Consider the following 13,405-nt stretch of genomic DNA (forward strand, 5'->3'; position numbering starts at 1 on the left):
GCACAGAGCAACGCTCGTAAATGGTTTCACAGGGGAAGTGCCCAGACAACGTGGGAACCTGGGCAGGCAGGAAGGACCTCCTTTCCTCCAGGCTGCAGAAAGCTCACCCATGAAATCTTTCATTTTCACATTAAAAGTATTTTGATGTCAAAAAGACAATCATGAAAAACTTTTAATCAAAACATTTCATTTTACTTTTTCATGAGGACTTACCTAAAAGATTTGGATTGCCGAGTAGTGAAATGGGAAAAGGTACTTCTCTGAAGGTCAGGAGAAATGGGTCTGGTCTTGAGTTCTGCCATTAAATGCTGTGTGTTGTTGGGCAAATCACCTGAATTTTTTGGGCTTTGGTGCATTTATGTTTCAGATAAAAGGACTGTATTAACTGGTGATAATAATGCATGCACTCACTATAGCCACCTGCTACATTTCAGGCTTCATGCAACATATGATCTCATCCCCCCCACCACAACAACCCTATTTTCCAAACAACTAAAGTGAGACTCAAAGACGAAATATTTGTACCATCTGGTTCTGGTAAAGCAATGCTTAGGAAAGTGGCACACAGTGTTGTGCCTCACTCCTCTTCTCCGTACATCACTAAAATTCCATTTTAAAAAACTGCTGCTTTACCAATCTCCCCAAGGCTGTGAAGAGGTTGACAGTGCAGGTGTCAGCCCTCACTGGTCAAACTGCTCTGGGCTCCCTAGGTCAGTCTGACTCAGTTAATTCTGCTCCTTCCTCTCTACAACTCTGTCTAAAATGTTCTATTGTTCTTATATAACCCTTGAATAATTCTTATTCAGCCCTTTGCCCCACCCCTTCCCATTCTATCTCAAACCCCAGGATGGAGAGATGGAATGGTATGGGATGGCAATCTCCAATTTCCTGGAAACTGCACACCTCAAAAATAGCCTGAGCCAAGTGTGCATCCCAATTTTCCCAGGTGCAAGCCAGCCAGGAGGAATGGCTCAGCCTGAGAAGGAGCAAGATGAAGTGAAAATCCAACCTCCACAGCAAACTCTAAACTCTGGGGTTAAAGCAATGGTGCTATGTGAGGCAGGAGGCTTTTAGGTGGGCAAGGACAAGTGTTTGAACAAGCCTCTCCAACCTTCGAAGACCATGGTTTTGTTCTCACGCTGACCTCGATGCAAGGAAACAGAAGCTGCAGCCAGGGAAATGAAGCATCTTGGCACCCCCCATCACTGGTTTCTCAGAATTGCTGTGTCTTCTTCCAAATGAACCTCAGGAGAACCACAATTTTAAAACTTACTTCATCTGGGAAGTCAAAATTATTTTGGCAGTTCTCTGGAATGGGAAAGAAAAGACAACTAATCCCTTCCCTACTCCCTCCCCATGACAAAAAGAAAAGTTACAACATAAGGCATATTGGAGCCAGTTACAGAAATACATTTGAAGATTTGCAGGGTTGCACAATGTGCAAATTTGGAGAAGTAATTTTGAGGCTAAGTAAATGTCTGGAGACTTTATTTAAAATGTCCCTTTGTCTTTACCCAGCCAAACTGGCACCTCAGGGTCATAGAAGAGGCCTTTGTTTCCTCCATGACATTAGAATGCTCTGGGTGTAAAGAGAAACCATCAGGGAATCTTAGATGAGCAGATAGGTTATTTCTATTTTAGGGGCGTGAGGATGCACCTCTGCTCCCTGCAGTGTTAGAAGAACATTAAGCAGACTGTACCCTACAGGTTGCCTTAGTTAAATACATATATTCAGCATGATTAATATACAGGTTACTCCTTTGACAAGCCTCCCTATAATTTATCTGAAGCAACATCTCAAAGTTGCATAACATTATCATATATTTGCATCTCTAATGCCATTCATTTCATATTACTACACATTAAGAAAGGCATATCAAAACTGGAAATATCCCAAGGAAGTCAATTAAAGTGTTGGGAGGGACTTTCATATGAGAATAATTTGAAAAAATGATGACAGAGCACAAATGATTAAAATATGAAATATCACAAAGGGTAATAGGAGCCAAATGTGAACATGTTCACCAAGTTCCAGAATGCCTGGGCAGAGGGATGTACTGTGAACACCGAGGAGGTCATTTAGCATAAGTAAAAGAAGTAGATAACAAATACAGGATACACAAAGTTCAGAATCCTCAGACTGTGTTCAGACTGCTGGTCTTGCTCATTTACCTATTCATCTGTCTGTCCTTGTATTGAGTCAGCGAATATTTGTGGAGGGAGCACAGTCCCTGCCCTCAAGGAGTTCAGGATCTCAGGAGAAACAGAGTTCAAGTGAATTGTACAAACATTTGGTGGCACCTACTAACTGCCAGGAGCTCTACCAGGGAATGCCCATAGGAGAGGTGCTGTGACAGAGGTTAACACCGGGGTCATGCAAGCACATAGAAATGATCAACAGAGCCAGACGAGGTGTGCCGGGAGGGTCCAGAAGGTCTTCTGGGGGAGGGCATGTCTGAATGGAATTTCAAAGGATGATTAGAAAACAGTCCAGTGAGGGCGCAGGGAGGTGGAAGCTTCAATGGATGGAGCACTTCTGCTGACTGCTGTCCTACGACTAAACCCAGAGACTGAGCCACCCAGACTTCTCAACTACTCCCAGGAGCAAACCCTGAGTTGTGACTTTTCTCCCATCCTCCTAGACCATTGCTTCCAGCTTCTCCCCCAGTTGCACAAAGCACTCCTTACAATGAATCTTTTATTCCACATCATGGGTAGTGGGCCTGCATCTTTGATTGAACTCTGACTGACAGCAATTGTATATAATCTCTCACCTCGCCCTTCCTACCCAATGCACCCCAATAAGAATTTTGTTTTCATATCTCCATGGAAAAGCTTTTGAAGGTCACCTGCAGCCCCAAATTCTCAACCCCTGGCCTATTGTTTGTTTGCATAAAACTTGCTGTCTCAGAAGCATTTGAAACCATTGATGACTGCCCCTTCATGAAAGGTGATTTTTCTCTCAGTCTCTCCTGGCTTCTTCACTTCTTTATATTTGCTGTCCCCTCTTCTTCTGCCTAACGTCTAATTTTTTTAGTGCCCTAGGGCTTGGATCTTGGTTCTGATCCTTTCCCTGTGGACACTGTCTCCCCACCCAACCTAACCCAGTGTCCAGGCTATAAATGCCATGGTTACCAGGACCACCCAACATCTCCCATCCCCATCTCTTGCCTGAGCTCCAACTCAAATCTGGAGCCCTCTTCCTGATACCCCCAGGGTGATGTCTAATAAGCATTGGACCAACCCTTTACCCCTGCCTCTCTGCCCCTCAAAATGCACCCCTCTTCAGGTCCCCCACATCTCAGTGAACATTATTACCCACTTGCTCAGGTCACAATTCTGGGAGTTTTTCTTGGTTCTTCCTTTCCCTCACCCCACTACTCCTACATTGGGCAAGTCCTATATACTACACCCCAAAAATAACCTATGTAGAACTCCCCCCACCACATCTGATGCCTACATCCTAACCTGAATCTTCCTTTCCTCTTCAGATAACTGCACCATCCTCCTAACACCTAAAGAATCCTCACACTCAATCTCACCTCTAGCCATCCTTCATCTGTTCAAAACTCCAAATGTTTCCATTGCAGTCACCAAAATATTTACACTTCCATGCAAGTCACACCTTGTCTACCACCCCATTTCCTACCATAATAATGGGTTGCCAACCAAACATCTAGCCCCCACAGGTACTGGTTTGTTCCAATTCCCTTCTTGCCTGCTCAGGAAGGAGCACACAGCCTGGTATAGAGCCTTAGTCTGTTGAAGCTGCTATAACAAAATACCACAGACTGGGTGCCTTATAAACAGCAGAACGTTATTTCTCACAGTTCTAGAGGCTGCAAGTCCAAGATCTAGATGCCTTCTTCCAGGTCACATATTTCTTGCTGTATACTCACATGGTGCAGAAGGTGAGGGAGCTCTCTGGGATCTTTTGTAAGAACACTAATCTCATTCATGAAGGCTTCACCCTCATGACCTAATCACATCTCAAAGGCCCCCACCTCCTAATACTGGGTATTAGAATTTTAACATGCATTTGGGGAAACACATTTAGACCATGGCATATAGCAAGTGAGATTTGTGGGAAAGTCTGCTGGGGCTTTGAGAAATGTTTTCCTCAAGAGAGGTGTCCCAAGAAGATAAGCCCTCCCTTTTACCTCTGCATATTGTCATACCTGGATTTGACCCAGGTTGCTGTAACATTCATCTTGCTTCTGTCTCAGAATGAAGCAATCACCAAGGACAGCAACACAGGAAGAAAGATAGAAAGGCTCTGGATCCCTGATGATGTTGACTCTCAATCCCATGGCTTCAGAGCCCACCTATTTCTAGATTCCTAAAATAGTAAATCATAAGTTTCCTTATGGTTTATGCTGCTTGTTCTTACTTGGAGTGCTCTGTCCCTGCATACTCACCTACATTGGGATTTGTTCAAGTATCACCTAGTCAATGGGACCTCCCTGACCTCCTCATTAAAGTAGCACCCTCTTCCATACCCCAGACTCTTTCTGTTTCATTGTCCTGTTTTCTTTCTTCACAGCATTTATTACATTATATTATCTATTTGTCTACATGTTTATTTTCTGCTCCTCTGCCAGAATGTAAGCTCCATGAGGGTAGGAACATGGTCTTGTTCATTGTGCACCATGCAGATTAGAGCCTGGTTTAGTAACTGTAATTTTGTAAATGTGTTTGGAATAAATAAAATGTGGCATGAGAACATGGCAGATTAAAGAACCACAGGTATTTCTGTGTGCAATGTTGAGGGGGGTGACAAAGGTATAAAAGAGAGAACAGGATAGAATTAAAGATAGATGTGAGGTAGCTAAGCTTTGTGTTTTACCCTAAAATTAATGAAAAGCTATTTATTTTAAGAAGGAGCATAATAGGCTCCTGGCATGGACATCAGCACAGGTGATAGCTGCAGCTTCCGTTGTGTCCATGTTGGCCACCTGGCTGCTCCACCCACGCAGAGCTGCCACCTCTGTCATCACCCCTTCCACATCTCACTAGTTCAAAATGAAGCTGCTTTCATTTCTGGAAGGAAACTTGGCCAGCAGATCAAACAGGAAGTGCAGTAGGAGGTGTAAGAATGGGTGGCATGGGGCAATAAGTGGTCACACCTGGGTGTGGTTCTGGTTGCTGAGAATCCTTCAAGTCATTCCTATATCCTCAACAAAATCTGGCCAGTTGCAGAAGTGGGAATCAACAGTGAGACAACTGTGGAACCAGCTTCAATTTCAAAGGAAGAACTGTTGAATTTAATCAATAAACTAAGTAATGATGATATTACAAATTTGTGATCACCAAGAGAGCTTGGTATTGGCACAAAAACAGACACATAGATCAATGGAACAGAATAGAGAACCCAGAAATGGACCTTCAATTCTATGGTCAACTAATCTTTGACAAATCAGGAAAAAATATCCAGTGGAAAAAAGACAGTCTCTTCAATAAATGGTGCTGGGAAAATTGGACAGCTACACACAGAAGAAAGAAATACACAACTCAAAATGGATGAAAGACCTCCATGTGAGACAGGAATCCATCAAAATCCTAGAGGACAACATAGGCAGAAACTTCTTTGACCTTGGCCACAGCAGCTTCTTTCTAGACACATCTCCAAAGGCAAGGGAAACAAAGGCAAATATGAACTACTCAGACTTCATCAAGATAAAAAGCTTCTGCAAAGGAAACAGTCAACAAAACTAAGAGGCAATCCACAGAATGGGAGAAGATGTGTGCAAATGACACTACAGATAAAGGGCTGGTATCCAAGATCTATAAAGAACTTCTCTAAATCAACATCCCCCCCCCCCAAAAAAAAATAATCTAGTCAAGAAATGGGCAGCAGACATGAACAGACACTTCTCAAAAGAAGACATACAGATGGCTGACAGACATGTGAAAAAATGCTCAACATCACTAGCCATCAGGGAAATACAAATCAAAACCACATTGAGATACCACCTTACACCAGTAGAATGGCAAAAATTGACAAGACAGGAAACAACAAATGTTGGTGAGGATGTGGAGAAAGGGGAACCCTCTTATACTGTTGATGGAAATGCAAGTTGGTACAGCCAGCTTGGAAAACAGTGTGGAGGTTCCTCAAAAAGTTAAAAATAGAGCTACCCTATGACCCAGCAACTACACTGCTAGGTGTTTACCACAAAGATACAGATGTAGTGAAAAGAAGGGGCACATGCACCCCAATGTTCATAGCAACAATGTCCACAATAGTCAAACTGTGGAAGGAGCCGAGATGCCCTTCAACAGATGAATGGATAAAGAAGATGTGGTTCATATATACAACGGAATATTACTCAGCCGTCAGAAAGGATGAATACCCACGATTTGCGTCAACATGGATGGAACAGGAGGAGATTATGCTAAGTGAAATAAGTCAAGAAGAGAAAGACAATCATCATATGGTTTCACTTATTTGTGGAACATAAAGAATAGCACAGAGGACCATAGCTGGAGGGAGGGAAAATTGAAGGGGAAGAAATCAGAGAGGGAGACAAACCATGAGAGACTATGGACTCTGGGAAATAAACTGAGGGTTTCAGAAGGGAGGGGGGAGGGGGAGGGGGTAGCCAGGTGATGGGTATTAAGGAGGGCACATGTTATGATGAGCACTGGGTGTTATACACAGCCAATGAATCATTGGACATGACATCAAAAACTAATGATGTATTATATGTTGGCTAACTGAACATAATAAAAAAAATAATGATGATGATAAATAATGTAGATGGCCTTCTTGTTCAGCTGCCTCTTCCAGAGCACGTAAATGAGAGAAAGATCTGCAACTGTGTTTCTCCAAACAAAGATGTTGATGGCTTTATGTAACTAATGTAGAGTGACTGTGTTACCAGCAGTCTCACGGGATGTCTGGGAAACAATTAAGTGAACTGGCATTCCAACCCCAGGGGAAAATGTGGTTGTGGTTGTGAAGTCGAAAGATGTTGGAATGCCCATTGCAGTGCTACTACACACAGATGGGGCACATGAACACCCTGGAGGTGATGCCACTGTTACAATACACTCCCAAAGAGCAACTGAAGAAACATAGTTATTGCAGACATTGTGGTCTCTGCTACAGGCATTCCCAATCTGATCACAGCAGATGTGATCAAGGAGGGAGCTGCACTCATCAGTGCGAAAATAAAGAGTTCAAGATCCCATCATGGCTAAAGCCAAGTTGGTTGGAGATGTGGATTTTGAAAGAATCAGAGAGAAAGCTGGTTACATCACTCCAGTCCGTGGGGGTGTTGGTCCCATGACAGTGGTGATGTTAATGAAGAATACCACTATTGCTGCAAAAAAGGTGCTGAGGCTTGAAGAGCAGAAAGTATTGAAGCCTAAGGAGTGTGGAGTAGCAACTAATTAACTGCTGTGTCTTCTGTCATGAACAATACTCCAAGCCAGTTCAAGAGGCAAAGCAGGCCAAAAGAAATGCAATATTTTTTTATTTATTTTACTGAAATGGTTTAAAATGATGTTTTGTTGTATTTAAAGCTTAAATGGGTAGGTGTTTGTGCACATAACTCTGCAGAACCTCACCAGAGAGCATGCCAATATCATGCTGGGTCATGTGATCCAGCCAAGAGAAGCCATTAACCTAGTGATTAACATGGAGGACATTGTCCCATTGAGAAAAAATGCTTAACTTTGTCAAGTCACTTCATTTTTTTTAATAATTTTTTTATTATGTTATGTTAGTCACCATACAGTACACCATTAGTTTTTGATGTAGTGTTCCATGATTCATTATTTGTGTATAACACCCAGTGCTCCATGCAATACATGCCCTCCTTAATACCCATCACTCGGCTCACCCATCCCCTACCCCCCTCTAAAACCCTCAGTTTGTTTCCCAGAGTCCATAGTCTCTCATGGTTCATCTCCCCCTCTAATTCTTCCCCCTTCATTTTTCCCTTCCTTCTCCTAATGTCCTCCATGCTATTCCTTATGTTACACAAATAAGTGAAACCATATGATAATTGTCTTTCACTGTTTGACTCATTTCACTTAGTATAATCTCCTCCTGTTTCATCCATGTTGATGTAAATGGTGGGTATTCATCCTTTCTGACAGCTGAGTAATATTCCATTGTATATATGGACCACATCTTCTTTATCCATTCATCTGTTGAAGGGCATCTCAGCTCTTTCCACAGTTTGGCTATTGTGGACATTGCTGCTATGAATATTAGGGTTCATGTGCCCCTTCTTTTCACTACATCTGTATCTTTAGGGTAAATACATAGCAGTGTAATTGCTGGGTCATAAGGTAGCCTTATTTTTAACTTTTTGGGAACCTCCACACTGTTTTCCAAGCTGGCTGTACCAACTTGCATTCCCACCAACAGTGTAAGAGGGTTCCCCTTTCTCCACAACCTCTCCAACATTTGTTGTTTCCTGTCTTGTCAATTTTTGCCATTCTAACTGGCGTAAGGTGGTATTTCAATGTGGTTTTGATTTGTATTTCCCTGATGGCTAGTGATGTTGAGCATTTTTTCACGTGTCTGTTAGCCATCTGTATGTCTTCTTTTGAGAAGTGTCCGTTCGTGTCTTCTGCCCATTTCTTGACTGGATTATTTTTGGGGGCGGGGTGTTGAGTTAGAGTTCTTTATGGATCTTAGATACCAGCCCTTTGTCTGTAGTGTCATTTGCAAATATCTTCTCCCATTCCGTGTGTTGCCTCTTAGTTTTGTTGACTGTTTCCTTTGCTGTGCAGAAGCTTTTTCACTTTTGTTTCCCTTGCCTTTGGGGACATGTCAAGTCACTTCAGTTAAAATTTGCATTTTCTAGGGTTGCATTTCCCAAGTGCTATTCCAGTAAGAGTTGGTACTCACTTCAGTTTCCAAACCTTTTGCGTTCATCTGGTCAAACCAAAGGAAAAATGTTGCTAGAGAAATGGTAATTGAGTAGAAAAAAATTACTCTAATTTACATACATATTGTATGTGAAAACTAACTGTTAATGGTGTCCTGGGTTGTTGTTTTATGTCTTAGTTATTGGGAAAATATTTAGGATATTTCCACTTGCTGTTAGTCCTTGTTCCATGTGTGTTACACTTGTGAGGTTTCCCCATTTTTTCCTAGCATTGAAAGGCTTGTTTTATTTTATAGATTATTTGTTGTGTATTGTCATATTTGGCTTTTCCTTTACCCTTAAACTTCATTGTTACATCCTTGCACTGTTAGGGGTGTCTGCATGGTTTCCTTGGTATATATTGAAACTTTTTTTGAAAAACAAAATTTGAGTTTGATAATCATTAGGGAAGCTTGTATAACTATGTAACTTACATTTCCACCAAAGACTTGTCAGCAGTTGCCTGCTTTTCTTTGATGTACCTGTTGGCTTTCCCCAGTGGGTTTTTGAGAACTTGAGTTAATGTTTAATTTAATCAGACTTTCCAATTAAAAGGTTTTTCGTGTTTGTTTCACATTTTTTAAAATAAAACACTTCTGACTGGTGTGGGGAAAAAAGGAGCACAATACAACACTTACAATGTATTCAAGATAAACAAGAGGTGATGGGCATTAAGGAGGGCACTTGATGTAACGAGCACTGGGTGTTATATGCAACTGATGAATCATTAAACTCTACCTCTGAAACTAAGAGAAAGAGAAACAAGCCTGGAGGCAGAGTGATTGTTTAGAAAACTATTTCACTAGCCAAGCCCTAGAAATGTGGTCCAAACCAAGGCAATGACTTTAAGATTAGACAACACAGAATAGGTTTGGTTCATGAGACATTAGTAACAAAGACTTTGCAGGGCTTCATCTCCTACTGAGTATAAAATACAAAGTGAGAGCTTCCTGTTTTCTGAATGGACAGAAGGTGTTGCCAATCATGAAGATGGGGACTAGAGGAGGGAGGACTGATCTGGGTTTGGGAAAAATGAGTCTGATTCTGAATATGTTGAATTTGAGATGTTTATGACACCACATTGAGATGGCCAGTTGCAGCTGGAGGTATAGGTTTGGAGCTCAAAAGCACAGTTTGGGCTGGAAATATGGCATGTAGATTGGATTTAAAACACAAGAGTGAATGGGATCATGTGGGAAGACTATGAAGAACACAGAAAGTAGGAAAAGAAGTGGAAGACAAATCATAAAGAAAACTAACATCTAAGGAATAGGAAGAGAGTAACAGCAAAGAGACAGAAAACATAGCAGAGAAGTAGAAAGCCAGTATGTAGTTTCATGGAAGTTAAGAATGTTTCAAAAAAGAGAGTGGCAGACAATGATACTGCTTTAAAGTCAAGTGACAGAGAACTAACAAGTTCCCATTTAATTAAAGAGCCAGGAAGTTGTTGGCAATCTTAGCAAAACAGTTTCAGAGGATAGTGAGAACAAAATCCAGATCACAAGAGGTTGAGAAGATGAGGAAGGGAAGCAATTTCCTTTCTGTAATTCAGTAGGAACCAGCATTCTTTTTTTTTCTTAGTTTCTGAGGTAGAATTTAGTGATTCATCAGTTGCATATAACACCCAGTGATCATTACTTCAACTCCCCTCCTTAAAGCCCATCACCCAATTATCCCATCCCACCACACACCTCCTCCAGCAACCCTCAGTTTGTTTCCTAGAGTTCAGCATCTCTTATGGTTTGCCTCCCTCTCTATTTTCATCTTATTTTAGTTTTCTTTCCCTTCCTGTATGTTCCTCTTTTTTGTTTCTTAAATTCCACATATGAGTGAAATCATATGGTATTTGTCTTTCTCTGACTTATTTCACTTAGCATAATACCCTCTAGTTCTATCCATGTCATTGCAAATGGCAAGATTTCATTCTTTTTTATGACTGAATAATATTCCATTCCATATGTGTGTGTGTGTGTATATATATATATATATACATACTGTATCTTCTTTATTCATTCTTCTGTTGATGGATGTGGGCTCTTTCCATCTGCTGGCCATTGTGGACATTGCTGTTTTATGCAGTGGGGTGTATGTGCCCCTTTGAATCACTATGTTTGTATCATTTGAATAAATACCTCATAGTGCAATTAATGGGTCATAGTATAGTTCTATTCTAACTTTTTGAGGAACCTCCATACTGTTTTGCAGAGTGGTTGCACAAGCTTGCATTCCCACCAATAGTGTAAGAGGGTTCCCCTTTCTCCACATCCTCACCAACATCTGTTGTTTCCTGAGTTGTTCGTTTTAGCTAATCTGATCAGTGTGAGGTGGTATCTCATTGTGCTTTTGATTTGTATTTCCCTGGTGCCAAGTGATGTTGAGTATCTTTTCATGTGTCTGTTGGCCATGTGTAGGTGTTCTTTGGAGAAATGTCTATTCATGTCTTCTGCCCATTTCTTGACTGGATTTTTGTGGGTTTTTTTGAGTACTGATGTTGATAAGTTCTTTACAGATTTTGGATACTAGCCATTTATCTGATATGGCATTTGAAAATATCTTCTTCCATTCTATATATTGCCTTTTAGTTTTGTTGACTGTTTCCTTTGCAAAAGCTTTTTATCATGATGAGATCAAAATCATTCATTTTTGCTTTTGTTTCTCTTGACTTGGGAGACATGTCTAGCAAGAAGTTGCTGTGGCCAAGGTCAAAGAGGTTGCTGCCTGTGTTCTCCTCTAGGATTTTGATGGATTCCGGTCTCACATTTAGGTCTTTCATCGATTTTGAGTTTATTTTGTGTATGGTGTAAGAAAATGGTCCAGTTTCATTCTTCTGCATGTGGCTGTCCAATTTTCTAAACACATTTGTTGAGGAGACTGTCTTTTTTCCATCAGTTATTCTTTCCTGCTTTGTTGAAAAGTAGTTGATCAAAGAGTTGAGGGTCCATTTCTGGAATCTCTATTCTGTTCCATTGATCTATGTGTCTGTTTCTGTGCCAGTACCATACTGTCTTGATGATGACAGCTTTGTAATAGAGCTTGAAGTCTGGAATTGTGATGTCTCCAGCTTTGCTTTGCTTTTTCAACATTCTTTTGGCTATTCAGGGTCTTTTCTGATTCCATACAAATTTTAGGATTGTTTGTTCCAGCTGTATGAAAAATGTTGATGGTATCTTGATAGGAATTGCATTGAATATGTAGGTTGCTTTGGGTAGCATAGACATTTTAACAATACTTGTTCTTCCAATACGTGAGCATGGAATGTTTTTTCACTTCTTTGTGTCATTCTCAATTTCTTTCATAAGGGTTCTATAGTTTTCAGAGTATAGATCCTTTACCTATTTTGTTAGGTTTATTCCTAGGTATTTTATGGGTTTTGGTGCAATTGTAAATGGAGTCAATTCCTTGATTTCTCTTTCTTCTGCCTCATTGTTAGTGTATAGAAATGCAACTGACTTCTGTGCATTGATTTTATATCCTGCGACTTTGTTGAATTCCTGTATCCAGTTCTAGCAATTTGGGGGTGGAGTCTTTGGGTTTTCCACATAGAGTATCATGTCAGCCGTGAAGAGTGAGAGTTTGACCTCTTCTTTGCTAATTTGGATGCCTTTTATTTCTTTTTGTTGTCTGATTGCTGAGGCTAGGACTTCCAGCACAATGTTGGACAAAAGCAGTGGGAGCAGACATCCCTATCATGTTCCTGACCTTAGGGGGAAAGCTCTCAGTTTTTCCCCATTGAAGATATTTGGTGTGGGTTTTTCATATATGGCTTTTATGATATTGAGATATGAGGAACAGCATTATAACCCCAGTCCTTACATCTTTCAGGCTCACTTCCCACCAGGAGTAACAGGAATATATTTGCTGAGAAATCATTCACACCATTACATTAGGCACAAATCTTAACTGTACATTTTTTACTTTAAATTATACTTATTTGTACCCTCTCGCACCAATCATCAAATGGTGAAATATGTCCAGCATCCCAGAAAACAACCCCAGGCCCTTTCCAGTCAACAGCCCCTCTGTCACCCCACCACTGACAAATGTTGTTGGGATTTGTTTCACAAGTTACTTTTGCTTGTGTTTTAATTAACTTCATATAAATGAAAACTTACTGAATATTATACCTGTGTAATTAATTCATTTTGCTGTGCCAATAAGTACTACTTAAGTATTATAATAATAACAACAACAAAGCCATCAAAAAGACAACTTAATATTGCCACACCTAAGCAATCACCTTCACTATATAGACGGCAGTGAAATCACTCCCTTTGGAGAAGGCACAACTTCTTTAAAACTATCATGAAATAAACATGCAAACAATAGAAAGATGTATGAGGTATGATGTGTAAGTGCCCCTTTGCTCCTTTCCCAAATCCCATATCCTTCTGCCTTCCCCACAGGTGACTGCTGTGCACACTTTGCCACATCCTTCTAGAACTTTTCCTATACACTTACATATGTTTCATTCAACAAATAGTTTTTGAGTGCCTACTATCTGTGAGATCCTTTGTATTACA

The 13,405-nt window shown here is 40.7% G+C and overlaps 1 pseudogene; it reads left to right on the plus strand.

Moving 5' to 3' along the window:
* The first annotated feature begins 3,899 nt into the window (after nucleotides 1–3,899).
* On the plus strand, nucleotides 3,900–7,399 carry LOC123860235 (bifunctional methylenetetrahydrofolate dehydrogenase/cyclohydrolase, mitochondrial-like; annotated as a pseudogene).
* Nucleotides 7,400–13,405: the final 6,006 nt, after the last annotated feature.

The sequence above is a fragment of the Mirounga angustirostris genome, unplaced genomic scaffold (assembly GCF_029215605.1).
Source record: "Mirounga angustirostris isolate CCGP_5_RB_7025 unplaced genomic scaffold, mMirAng1.0.hap1 SCAF_4, whole genome shotgun sequence".
Taxonomy (NCBI): domain Eukaryota; kingdom Metazoa; phylum Chordata; class Mammalia; order Carnivora; family Phocidae; genus Mirounga; species Mirounga angustirostris.